The sequence below is a fragment of the Panthera pardus genome, unplaced genomic scaffold (assembly GCF_024362965.1).
Source record: "Panthera pardus isolate Hobbes unplaced genomic scaffold, ASM2436296v1 HiC_scaffold_1, whole genome shotgun sequence".
In the NCBI taxonomy this organism is placed as follows: Eukaryota; Metazoa; Chordata; class Mammalia; order Carnivora; family Felidae; genus Panthera; species Panthera pardus.
In genome coordinates this window covers 61318349-61330841 of record NW_026526654.1, presented here as the reverse complement: position 1 = coordinate 61330841, position 12493 = coordinate 61318349, and the positions used below count along the sequence as shown (strand labels likewise).

The following is a 12493-nucleotide window of genomic DNA, read 5'->3' as shown; positions in this document are numbered from 1 at the left end:
AGGCTACCACAATTAGGATGCATAACATTTCCATCACCTCCCAAAAGTGTTCTTGTGCCCTTTCGGAGTCAGACCCCACCCTCATCTCCTGGTGCCTGCCAACCACTGATCTCTTTTCTCTCTCTGGAATCATATAATATGTAGCCTTTTGAGTCTGTCTTCTTTAGGCTGAAAAAGAGAAGTTGTGGACTGGAATTACCCCCAGGGGTTAACAGCATTGCTCTCAAGGTTCCCTACATTTTTATTATCTGGGGGAGATCTCTGGTGACCTCCTTCCTTGTGCCTGTTCCCCCCTGGCCTGGAATTGCCGTGGGAAGGACCTGGCAGCATGCCCCAAACCTGAAACTTCCTTTGTCCCCAGCCTTAGTCAACATTTGGTCCCCGATCTCTACCCCTGAGCCGCAAGCATGTCTACCCAGATGAGTTCTGATCTTAATTAAAGATGCCCGTAGCTAAGAGCACAGGATTTGGAGTCAAACAAAACCAGATGTGACTTTTGGTTCTGCTGCTCACAAGTGGTATGGCTTTGGGACAGTGTCCTTAATTTTTTGGAGACTCAGTATCATTCTCTATATAATGGAATAAAACCACCTACCTCAGGGTCCTGTTGGGTGAATTAAATGATATCAGGTATGGAAAGTGTTTAGTACAGTTTTCAGCGCATGCTCTACCCTCAACAAAGAGTTATTACCTTCGTTTCTCATTCTGAATTTTAGGTTCAGTGTGGTTATTGGGTTGACAAGATACACAGCTCCTTGGGGTCAGAAGTTACATCTTCTCCTCTACAAGACTTGTTGTGAGTAGGAACTCTTCAAGCAGGTGCCATTTTGTTGTGAAAGAGTTCCAAAGGCACCCTCTCTTCGTCCTCAACTCCGAGACTTCCCCTCAGAGCCGATGTTTATTGTGTTCTGACGTCAAAACACAGACTGGCACCAGCAGCAGGAGCGGAGGCCCCTTTCCCTTTCTTTTGAGCCCCTGAAAGCCTAAATGAAGGCTCGTTTTTATCAGGGGTGGGACCAAAATAGATGCATGCGTTCTGCTACTTGCTTTGCTGTAGTCAACAAGGACATCATCTTCTCAGAACAGGGATGGGTATTTATTTTGAACTCTACTTTTAGTCCAATTTATTTCTCTTTTAGGGTGTGTTTTCATTGCCAGCCTGAAGAACATCCTTTCCGTCTCTTCTTGATTCGTGAGCCACTGAGAAGGAAATGGCAGTGGATGGACCGACAGTGACTATAGGGCTGCCTTCATGACAACGTAGGCAGGTTCTGGGCCTGAGCCCTCGGTCATCTCAAACAGATGTCACACCATGAGGGATGATTAGCCTGTGCTCCAGAACGTTCCGAAACAATGAAAAGGGTGAATTGTGACACATCAGAAAATAAAAGGCAGGCACGTTTGTAAGGCACGCTCCCAGCCAGTGGGACAGACCAGCTGGCCTGGCTCATCGACGAGAGATGCTATTTGAGTTGTCAGTTCAGTTGCCAGGCCTCACATCTGTAGCTTGGGATGCGCCCACTTGTCTCTGAGATCTGCATCTGCTCCTGGAGTTCATTCAAAGGGAATGGCTCTTGGAATCAAGGTCCGCTGTGGAAAAGGATGGCCTTTTCTGTCCAGCAGGGAGGCTTCTCCTTGGGGGCCATCTCTGGGCCTGGAACCTGGAAGGATGGTTTCCCGGGCCCTGGCCCCTCTGGGGAATATTAAAGAAAGACCTGTGGTGTGTTTGGGGGCTTCTATGTGGTTTGTCTGGAGCTCAGTGTTTGTGGCAGGCAGAGGAGGATAAGGATGGAATGATACCGTGGGCCAGGGTTTATATAACATCAAAGGAACTTCATTCCTGAGGCTTCACTCAGGAAATTTAAACTGACCCCAAATCTCTCTTTTTAGGCAGATTCTTGCAGCTCATGTGTTCTTTTTGGTTGTGGCCTATAATGTTTTTATGTATTGTTAGTGGTTTATTTTGACTTTCTTTCACCTTGGTAGCTGATATCAGTCCGTTCAGGGCAGAAGCAGAAACAGAAATGTCTTTTAACTGGGGTGCCGCTAACTGCCATATTAAACCTCATAGCCTTAGAGACTTAGTTCCATAGCAGTAGCCGGTGTTTTCTCCCTTATTCAGTGACCGCTACTTTCACCATTTTGTTCTTGGTCATTGTGTCTATAACATCTTCGTCATCTCTAACACCTCCTTCCCCCAGCCACCCACAAAGACTGGTTGTGGTTTTATCCGGTGCCATGATGACGGCCAAGAGCTTCTCTTCCAAACAGTGATACAGGGACCCAGGCTCATTCTCTTCCCTCCTGCAGCTCCCCCGCCTCCACACGTAGCTTTCAAGGTCACTGTGCTTGTCTGCATCCCACAAGCAGAGGGGAGAGAAGCACGGAAGCTTTGAAGTATTGGCCGTTTAGCTCAGATCTGAAAGTGGTGTCCAACTGTGATGGATTGGGATGGGTCCCAGTCCATTAACATAGGGTCACACCTAATTCTTAAGGAAGGCTTGGAGACACACAGGTTAGTTGGGTGCACAGGAGAAAAGAAAATGGGTTGGTGAACACTCAGCCAGTCTGCCTCACCACTCTAGGTATTGCCAGAAGGATTTAACATAGAGAAGCAAGTGCTTACAAATCCCCGGAAAGGCTGGAGGCAGGAGAACTAGAGGCTGCCATTTAACATTCGGCTTTGAGGTCACACTTTTTGCCAACTGCTACTATGTCTGGTGTCATCCTTGTACCCTCCAAAGTGGTACCAGCCATCGGCACGCGGAGCCCCTTTGCTGCCAACCCTCACCTCTGCTGGTACCCACTTAACCACTGGCACACTTGCAAAGCCTTCCACCTTCCAAAGCTGCTGTAAGTGGATCTTGTTCACTGAACCTGCACGGACCCAGAAATGTAGCCATACCGGAGACTGGGAGATGTGGTTTCAATCTTCCTTTGCTGGGATACAGGGAAGATGATACAAGTTGGAATTGATACCAGAGCCAATAGACTGTGGCACAGCAACCTTATTCGGTGACCACTGCTTTTCACCATTCCTGCTGTTCCCATTTTGTCTCTGGTCACTGCTTTTTTTTTTTTTTTAGCTTGTCCTTCATCTCCTGGTCATTCATCACTGTTTTCTTTTTAATGCTCACTCCCAGTGGTGGCTTTGCCTGATGCTGCCATAATGGGAGAGTTTCTCCTCTGACAGTGGTCAATCTGAATGAAATTTCAAAGGGAAGCTGGCTTTTGCAACTGTATAGTTCCTCTGTCAGACTCCATCAGAGATATTGGAATGGTACCGACATCAAAGGTAAATCCATCCTAGGGATCCAGTAGTGTCCTAGGAGGGGCTCCTATTTCTATTGGTGGAACCATCTAGGAAGTTCTAGAACTTGGGCTGTACCCTGTTTCACATTCTCCCCTTGGATGATATTTCCCTCCACTGACTTAGAGGGTCCTTGACTGACAGGCTGACTTTTGGAGGTGACGCTTTACCCAGAACTCCTGAGGTGACAGTGCAGATAGGGACACCCCTCCCCCACCCCGAGGGCCTTTCACCAGGCTCTGATCTGCTCCTGAAGAGAATCATGGTAAGGACAGTAGCATGGTGTTGCTTTCCAATGAAAACATAGCTTGTCACTTTTCTCAGAGCCATCCTGGGCGGGGCTGCACCACAAGGAGTTCCACAGCCCCCCTGAGACCATCTGCTGCTTGCTGGAGTCCGGGTGGCAGATTTTCTAGAAGGATCTCAGAAGTCAATGAGTAAAGGCAGAACTGCCCTGGAGAGGAGGAATTCTGGCAGCATAAGCTCAGGGAATTCGTTTGGGAAAGAAAGTTTATAATAACAGTGTTCTAGTTACTGCTGAATAAAACATTCACAGAGCTTTTGTTCTCCCAGCAGAAAAATAGAATACCCTGGTGGCAATAGGATGGTTGTTCTGTTTAAATGTTGTTTTTAATAAAAATCAGATGGTAGCAGTCATTTGACCTCTACACTGCTCCCCTCCGGGTCTTGTGCGGGGCCTCCTCTGGGAGCACACCGGACACCATGTCCTGGGGCCATATGGAGGCGCTCTCCTCGAAGCAGATGGGGAAACAGCCATTTTAATGAATGGGGCATGAGCCCAGAGAAGGTACAACCAGCTGCAGAAAGACCAGTAAATATGGTTGTTACACATCTGGTAGGTAGTTCAGCAGCGACACAGCTAATGGTGCTGGTATTTAAACGGCCATTAGTAGACTTTGGCTTCTGCGTGCCCAATTAAGAAATACCCCGGAAGCTCTCTCTTGGTGCTGCTCTGCTGTCGCCGGGCCGCAGAGCTCCGGTTTGCATGGCCGTCTTCATTGCCTGCAGGGAGAGAAACTTCATTTTTGTCAACAGCACAGAGCAGATTCTGGAGTGGCCCCCGCCAAGGGTGGGGTATCTCAGTATCCTAGGGAAAGATAGGATTCGGTGGGCAGAGGGGGAGAGGCTAGGGCCTGAAGGTCCCTGGGTGGGGGAAAACACAAGTTTTAAAACATTTCTCCCGGTCGCGGCTGATCTCCAGCAAACTCCCTTGGGCATAAAGTTCCTCTTAAGCGTGTGACATCACCTACTCCCCCTCAGGTTTGCCTCAGGAATTTGACAAAAGACCTAACTAAAAATAAGTAGACCATACAACACGCGAGGCACAAAGAACAGTATGGCCAGGGACCACCCCTCATGCAGTGGAAACGAGTCAATCAAAATAGAATGTCTAGTGGGTCTCGGTGGTTCAGTCGGTTAAGCTTCCAACTCTTGGTTTCAGCTCAGGCCATGATCTCTCGGCTCGTGGGTTCGAGCCTCACAATAGGCTCTGCGCTGACAGCATGGAGCCTGCTTGGGATTCTCGATCACTCTCTCTGTCCCTCCCCCGCTTGGGCACACTCTCTCTCTCTCTCAAAATAAATAGATAAACCTAAAAAAGAAAAAAGAAAGGGATGACTAGACACGTAGAGTTACCTACCCAATAAGGGTAGAACCTGTGAAGAAACAAGGGAGAAGGAAAGGGGGCCCCCCAAACCCTATAAAACAAGTCCCTTGCCTGTAGTCCATGGGCATTCACTTTCAGATGCCCCCTCTCTGTAAAGAGAGCTTTCCTGCGATTCTTACTTTCTGATCTTATACTCTAATAAACTTTTGTCTGTTGGCGCCTATTATTCTGTGTCCACCTGTTCATTCTTCGAGGGACAATGAACCCTGGGTATTGAGGTAAAAAATCCTGCAACCCTTGGGGCTATACCTCCGAGAGGCGCTGCTTGGCCCCCTCCTACGTGGGTGAGGGTGCCAGCCTGGCACATGAGGCAAGCTCAGCAGCTTGGCCCTCATTAACCCTGAATCGACAACACTTAGAGCCAGTTAATCTTAAGGATTCAGTATTCGCCAGTGCCAGGTTATTCCCTTTAAATCTCTGAAAAGAGAGGAAGGGGGAGGGGGCGTTTTCTCTTCTGAAAAACCTCACCGCAGGGGGCAGCTTGAGCAGGCTTCCTTCTACCTTTTGTAGGATTCCCAGGTCCCTGGCTGCTTGGAGCCACTCCTGTCCCTCAGGGGTTCCTTCACAGTTGCAATGCAAATATCTCTGGCCTGGAGAATTTATTCAGAATGGTGCCTGCAAAGAGCTTAAAGGCTTTGAGGAAGGTGGGGCCCAGTGTAGGGACATCTCTGACTGTTGACAGTTTGAGAGGAAAGATAATGGCAGGAAAGGCCACTTTACCTACTCTGCTGGCCCCATCCCACCCCCCCCCAAACCCCATTTCTTTTCTTATTCTCATTTCATAGGTTTATTACTGAAAACCACCACCACCTCCTAATATGCTACGTGCTGCCCAGGAAAGAGCCATGACACGGACCCTGTTTGCAGAGACTTATTCCACAGAAACATCTTGTCTTGCACAGGCCGGTCCAGTTTGTGCTGACGGTCCTGATGTAATTATTAATAGCCGGGGGCGGGGTGGGGGGCTTCACTCCCAGAAGGTTCCAGTTCGAACTGCCCACGATATAGGCAGGCACCCTGTCTGTAGATACATCATAGGAAGACGCCATTTGTTTTCTTTTGTTTAATCTCTTCATTTTCTCTCTTGTTTTGGGGAAGCAGCAAGGAGACCCAGGCTTCTGCTTTTACGCAGCAAGGTGGTGACAACCAGAAACATGAGTTGATTGGAGGAAAACCAAGACAAGCCTAAAAGAAGTCAAGCTGCACACCAATGCAGACTGAAGTGCAGCACAGGGTCCCCGGTTCCTCCTCAGCCCTCTGATGCTCGCTGTGATGGCTGCTTTTCACCAAAGCCTCTGCTCCCTGGCAGCTGGAGAGAAGCTTCGGGAAGCTGGTGTGGTAGGCTGGTCTACGGATGGCCCAGTGGCCTGCGTGGAACCTTGTCGGGTATAGTATGCTGAAGAGGTGGCCGCGTGGTGGGAGCAGCATGTGACACACAGGGGGCGTAGGTCACACTCACCTCTACTTCCAGCCCTGGCAGTGATGGCTGGTAACGGCCTGGCTGCCTTCACAGGGGAGGATTCTCGGAATCAGGAAAGATGGCCAAGCAGAGGTTTGGGCGGTTTGCTCCACTGGACTGATCTGTGTTCAGATCCTGCAGTGTTTGGAGATCTCTGTACAAACACACACACACATATGATCTCTTCCTCTCTCTCCCCGCCCCCCCCCCCCCAGACACTGCCATCCATTGTGTTTTCTATATAACAAGCTCTCGACATATGGATGGGAGGTGACCATGTGGCATAATGGAACAAGGGCTGGTTTGGGAACAATCAAACTCCAGTTCCAGTCCCCCCAGCTGTGGGATTTACTAGCTGTGTTAGCTTGGTCAAGTTTCTTAAACTTTCTGAGTCTCGGTCTCCTTAACTATGACATGCGGTACTTGTGAGGATTGAAAATAACTCAGATGAAATAACTCTGGCCCATAGCACCAGGTCTGGTCTACAGCATGGGTCAAGAAATGGGAATCACCAGGAGCTCCTCATCCTTACTCCAGCTCTAGCATTAAGAACCTTTCAGTTGAGCCGGGAGGCTTGTGGAAGAGGAAATGTACTCTCCCCTGGCTGAGCGTCCGTGCCCACGGGCAATCTTTTACTCACTGTCTGTTTTCATATTCACCCGCCTCAATTCACCCATCTCCACGTACTCCATGGGGCCTGCATGTGCCTGGACCCTGGCTGGCTAGATGTTACTGGTTTACCAGGGGCCGCGTGGCTCAGAGAGAGGTTTCTGTTCTTTGAGGTTCCTGCAGGTGGATCCTGTTGAGATTTAACGCAGGTGTTTGTCCCTCAGACACCACTGAGGGCCCTCTCCTCTTTCCGTTTCTCGCTGTCCCTGAACAGTAATAGGGTAACATTTTCTGGTCCCCGGAAAACAGCCTGCTCTTGGCGTGTTTCTATTGTGCATCATCTATGTTTGGCCTTGACCCTCCTGTGTTCTGCACTGTGAGCAGAATATCAAGTGGGCTGGAGAAGCGAGCCAGGCACTGCCAGCCCAGTGTGTGCATTGTCAGGGGGAATATCATGCTACGTGCACAGAAAATAACTTCCTTTTCTCATTTTATAAATTAGCTCAGCGATCCCTGAGATTATGAGCCTTTATTCCCATAGACAGTGCTTTAAAGGGGAAAAAGAAACAATAACAATGGAATCAGAATACAGTTCTCTGGGCAGTTCCAATCAGGAAGCGTGGGTAGGAATACGGTCTAGAGATTCTTACAGCACCCAAAAGCTCTCCATCATCCCCGATCCCACTTTCTCTCCTAGCCTCACCCCTACTTCGGCTGCTTTATCACAAAAAGCTCTGACGAAAGGCTTGTGATCTCAGCCCTGGGGCTGCCGGGCTGGGGAGAAGAAAAGGGGTCCTCTTTCTAGAGGAGAAAGGTCGTGCAAAATGTTGGATTCCTGTGTCTGGGAGGCGGACGACCAGCCTTTTCAGATACAGGTTTGTCCTCTGTCATAGAATTTGTCATAGAAGCAGTGACAATTTTGTCATAGAAGCAGTGATAATCAGAGCAAGGAATGTATAAATCATCTGGACCTACCCCTACCGATGAGGAAACTGAGACCCAGAGAAGGTAAGTGACTGGGCCAAGGTCCTCACTCAGCTGACGAGGGGCTGGCCTGGGACCCCCATGAGCCTGACTGCACTTCTCAAAGCAGAAGGGTTCCCAGGGGAGAAAAAGGCATCTCTTTCCCATCTCATTTTATTCCAAAGTACAAAACCCATTCCTATTTTTTCTTAATCTACTTGTAAACTCTAATGACTAGTTCTAGTGTTAAATACTTCACATAATTTACTTAATTAGCTAATTGCTAACAATGTGAAGTCATTTTCTTTGACCTTTTATAATCCCCGTTCCTCCCACAGAAAACAAGGTCCTATCATCAGTGTTTTGGTGATATTGGCATAAAAAGTGAATGGCTTGACATAAAAGCAGAGTCCAGTTCTGGAATGTCTGGCTTTCCTCCACTAAACACCCGGTATTCCCTTATAAAATAGAGTGTGTGTGTATGGGGGGGGGGGTGGGTGGGGGCAGCGGGAGGACATTTTTGAAATTAGGAGCATTACCCCCACCTGTATATTTACTGATCTTAGAGGCGAGTTAACGAAGTAAGTTTGAAAGATTGGGACCACAGAGACCTAACGTCGAGTCTCACCTCTACCCTGTCCTCGCTGGATCACTTTGAACAAAGAACCTGGCTCCAAGACTCTTTTTGACTATAATATGGATTTAATAATGGGGCCTATTTGATAGAGTCATTATGAGGATTAAGTGACTTGATATGTGTATAAAGTTTCTAAGACTGGATGTGGCATGCACTAAGACTTCAACCAATGTTCATTATTATTATTGTTAATAAATACTTACAGGAGTATTTGAAGGTTCAGAAAAGTAAGAAGAAGGAAGGCTGCCTCGATTCCCTCCCTCTGAGTTTGCTACTTTTCCACCATGGAATCATCATGGTATCACAACGTATGTATAATTTATCAGGCTGCTTTTTCCATTTAGCATTCTTTTGTGAACATCTTCTCTTATTCTTCAGACACATGACTTTTAATGTCTACAAAGTATTTCATAAACAGACATACCGTCATCTATTTAACTCTGTCCCTATTGTTGCCGTTCGGTTTGTTTTCCCCATTTTTTTTCTCCTTTGTAAATATTTTGGCATATAAATCTTTGTACTTTTGATCATTTTCTGAGGCTAGATTCCTAGAAGTAAAATTATTGGGTCAAAACATAAACATATGTCAGAATCTCAATTCAAACTGTGAGTTGCTTTGTAAGAAGAAGCAGTGCTTTACTTTGTAAAGCTCATTTGCCAAAGCCGTGCATGTCAACATTTCCCACTGGGCTGTCATTGGTAAAGGGGTAGTCGAATACTTAATGTCTGCAGTCATTCGAAAATTAATTTCCTCTTCCTTTTCTTCCTGGGTTGCCTAGAGGACTGTTGGAAATGGCCCTGACCGGGGAGTCCTTCGGGATCTCCTCCTCAGGAAGCCTCATGTACTCTGGTTTGGAGACGCTCAAGCCCGAGCCAACCTTGCAAGCCCAGTTGACCTAATTCAGTCTTCTGACCAGTGGAATGGCATCCAGCATCATGTCCAGCTTTAAAATCTTTCAGAAAAGGTGAGCCCCTGGCTTCTTTGCTTAGTCTATTGTTGTGTGGGTAATACCCCTTATTTGTTAGAAAGTTACTGCTTAAGCTCATCCCCTAAATCCTTGACCAATTTGGTCCTGTTAAGCAGAAGTCTTCCGGAACTTGCAGTCTCCATAGCGTGTGGGTGGTGACCACATCACAGAAGTGCTTTGCCCGTACCTTTCTAGGTCCAGCACAGGGATGCCTGCTACATGGCTTAGATATTGCTAAGCTTCTCCTCATGCTTCTCTTCCTTGAATATAGAATTTTCACCTTTTCCGGATTCACCCTTTCTATCCTTGCAGACGCTCCCCTCCAATCCAGGGCTCCCATTCTTCCAGCCTCAGATACTTCTTACTTCCCTAAATGGTCTCTCTGCTGCTAAAGTCTTCCTCTTCCAGTCTGTCCTAAGTAGAGCCACCAGGTTCGTCTCGCTTAGACATAGTTCTAAGCCTGCCACTCTTCGCTGAGGACCAGATTAAGCACACTCTCAAGGCCATCCATTGTGTAGAGTCTGTTTCCTGGTTATCCCATAACACTTTCCAGCCAAATCATACCACTCTCTGTTCCCGAATGGGCCCAATCCTTGTCAGATTCGTTATTTTCCTTTTGCTTAATTGCCCTCCCTTTTCCCATGTCGCTCTTGAAATTTCAGGGGCACCTGGGTGGCTCCGTCGGTTGAGCGACGGACTTTGGCTCAGGTCACGATCTCACAGCGGAGTTTGAGCCCCGCGTCGGGCTCTGTGCTGACAGCTCAGAGCCTGGAGCCTGCTTCTGCTTCTGTGTCTCCCTCTTTCTCTGCCCCTAACCCGTTCGCATTCTGTCTCTGTCTCTCTCAAAAATAAATAAACATTAAAAAAAGAATTAAAAAGCAATAAAAAAGAAATTTCATCTACTCATCCCAAATATCCATATATGAAGCCTGTCTTAACGCCCTGTTGCCAGAATGAAAGCTCAGCCACCGTGAACACCTGTGCACATCACTTCCCTTTTGTCAATTTTCCCATAATACAATATTTTCCAATCCTCCCTTTGTCCCAATCTTGGTAGCTAATAACGATTATCTACCTTTATTATCTATCTCTTGTTATCTAATCCTCCCTTTGTGCTAGCCTCTGTAGAGAATAAACTCCTGGAAGGCCGAACAGTGCTTGCCTCTTCGTTGCACCCCTTACATCCCCCCAGAGAGTGCCTTGTACATGGTGGACACTCAGGTTCTGAGACAGAAGTTCTCTGACACAGCCCCCCTCTCACACCGCCACAGAGTGGGAGCAGCACAGCTGCCTGGATTTATTGCTTTTCCCAGGAGAGGCAATTATAGTGCTTTATCTTCCCCTTTGGCTTTCAGCCAGTGGCTCTGCACCTAGTTTTTAATTTTCTTTTGTTTGAAGGGATGTTCTGTCTCCTCAGTCAAAAAAAATGATGACGGTAATAAGAGTTGCTGCTATTTATTGAAAGACTACTATGCGCTGGACGTTGTGCTTTACATACGGGATCTCATTCGTTAGTCTCCGTAAAAACCTTACAAGTTAGAGATATGGTTATTCTGCTTTATGGATGAAAAAATTGAAGCTCAGAGAAGTTAAAAATCTTGCCCCCATGTCACTAAGGTAGATTAGAGTTTGAGTCAAGAGTTGAACCCAGATCTGTGGGCCCCAGTCCCTTCCATTGTGTCCCACTGGAAAAGGATGGCTTGAGGGTGGGTAGGCGTGAAGCTCTGGCTCAGTTTTCCTGGGATCTGAGAGCCTTGGGCTTTGTAGTTGGGGGAAATGCGTACTCCCACTGCAGCTCAATTATGCTAGTTATGCCAAGCCCCTGGTGCCCCTTCATCCTGTCGCGTTGCCTACAGGAGGGCAGGGAGATGGCGTGAGGCCACTGCTTGGATCTGAGTGCCCTTGGTGCCCCCAAGGTCTTTGGCTCTACACATACTCTGTGCTTCTTCCAGAGACCTCCAGAGCTCCCAGGCCTATCACTGCACAAGGTACCCTGGACATTAAATTATTGGAAATCCGACAGTTTAACACAGTCTCCGGGTCATCTGTTTGCTGGGGAGAAGGCAGTTGAATATGGGTGTGATGTATGCCGAGACTGAGACAAATGTCTTCCTTTAGGCATCAAAACTAGGTAAGTCGGGATAGTTCAATGCTAATTTTTAAAGAACTCTGGAAAATAGCATTCTAGCACAGTGCTTGAAATACACTAGTTATTTAATAGACATTAATTTCCCTTATTCCATCTAACATGTTAGCCTGTCACACTGGTTACCTACACACACAGTGAGCGGTGTTATATAGGAGAGTGACCCGGGCTTAGGGATCCTGAGTTTATAACAAGCAGTAAGTATGCCTGCCTTTTCCTCTGGTGGGTGATACTATCTCTACCTTTCCAGGCCACTTGCTATACAGATGTCCTTGAGAAGACATTCTGGAATAAAGGGAACTATAGCTTTGCTTGTAAGACATGTATGTAGAAATGCATGAGATCCATGAAGAATCATCTCCTAACACCCACCTCATGGATCTTTTTTATGAGGATTAAATGAACTGACATATCAGTCAGGATGGTTCAGGTTATGCTGCAGTAACAGATGACTTCCTAAGTTTCAGTGTCTTAAACCTCCAAAGACATTCTTCTTGCTAACGCCACTCGCTCTTGGGAGTAAGCTGGGCACTCTGTTCCAGATTATCCTCACTCTGGGTCCTAACCTGAAGGAGGCTTCATCATGTGGCACATCATCATGGGAGAGGGAAAGTGAGTGTGCAAAATAGCATGCTGGCTCTTAAAACTTTATCCCAGAAAGAATGTGTATCTCTTCTGCTCACATGTCCATCCCCAAAGCAAGTCATGGGGCTA

The 12493-nt window shown here is 47.3% G+C and overlaps 1 long non-coding RNA gene across 1 annotated transcript in view; it reads left to right on the top strand.

Moving 5' to 3' along the window:
• Positions 1-5766: 5766 nt before the first annotated feature.
• The window catches only part of LOC109265858 (uncharacterized), a 73351-nt gene continuing 66624 nt past the window's right edge, over positions 5767-12493 (top strand). Inside the window, exons 1-5 of the long non-coding RNA XR_002079385.2 lie at positions 5767-5929; positions 6099-8479; positions 8871-8973; positions 9445-9630; positions 11586-11764. This is a non-coding gene — a long non-coding RNA (uncharacterized LOC109265858). The remainder of the gene's footprint in view (positions 5930-6098; positions 8480-8870; positions 8974-9444; positions 9631-11585; positions 11765-12493) is intronic.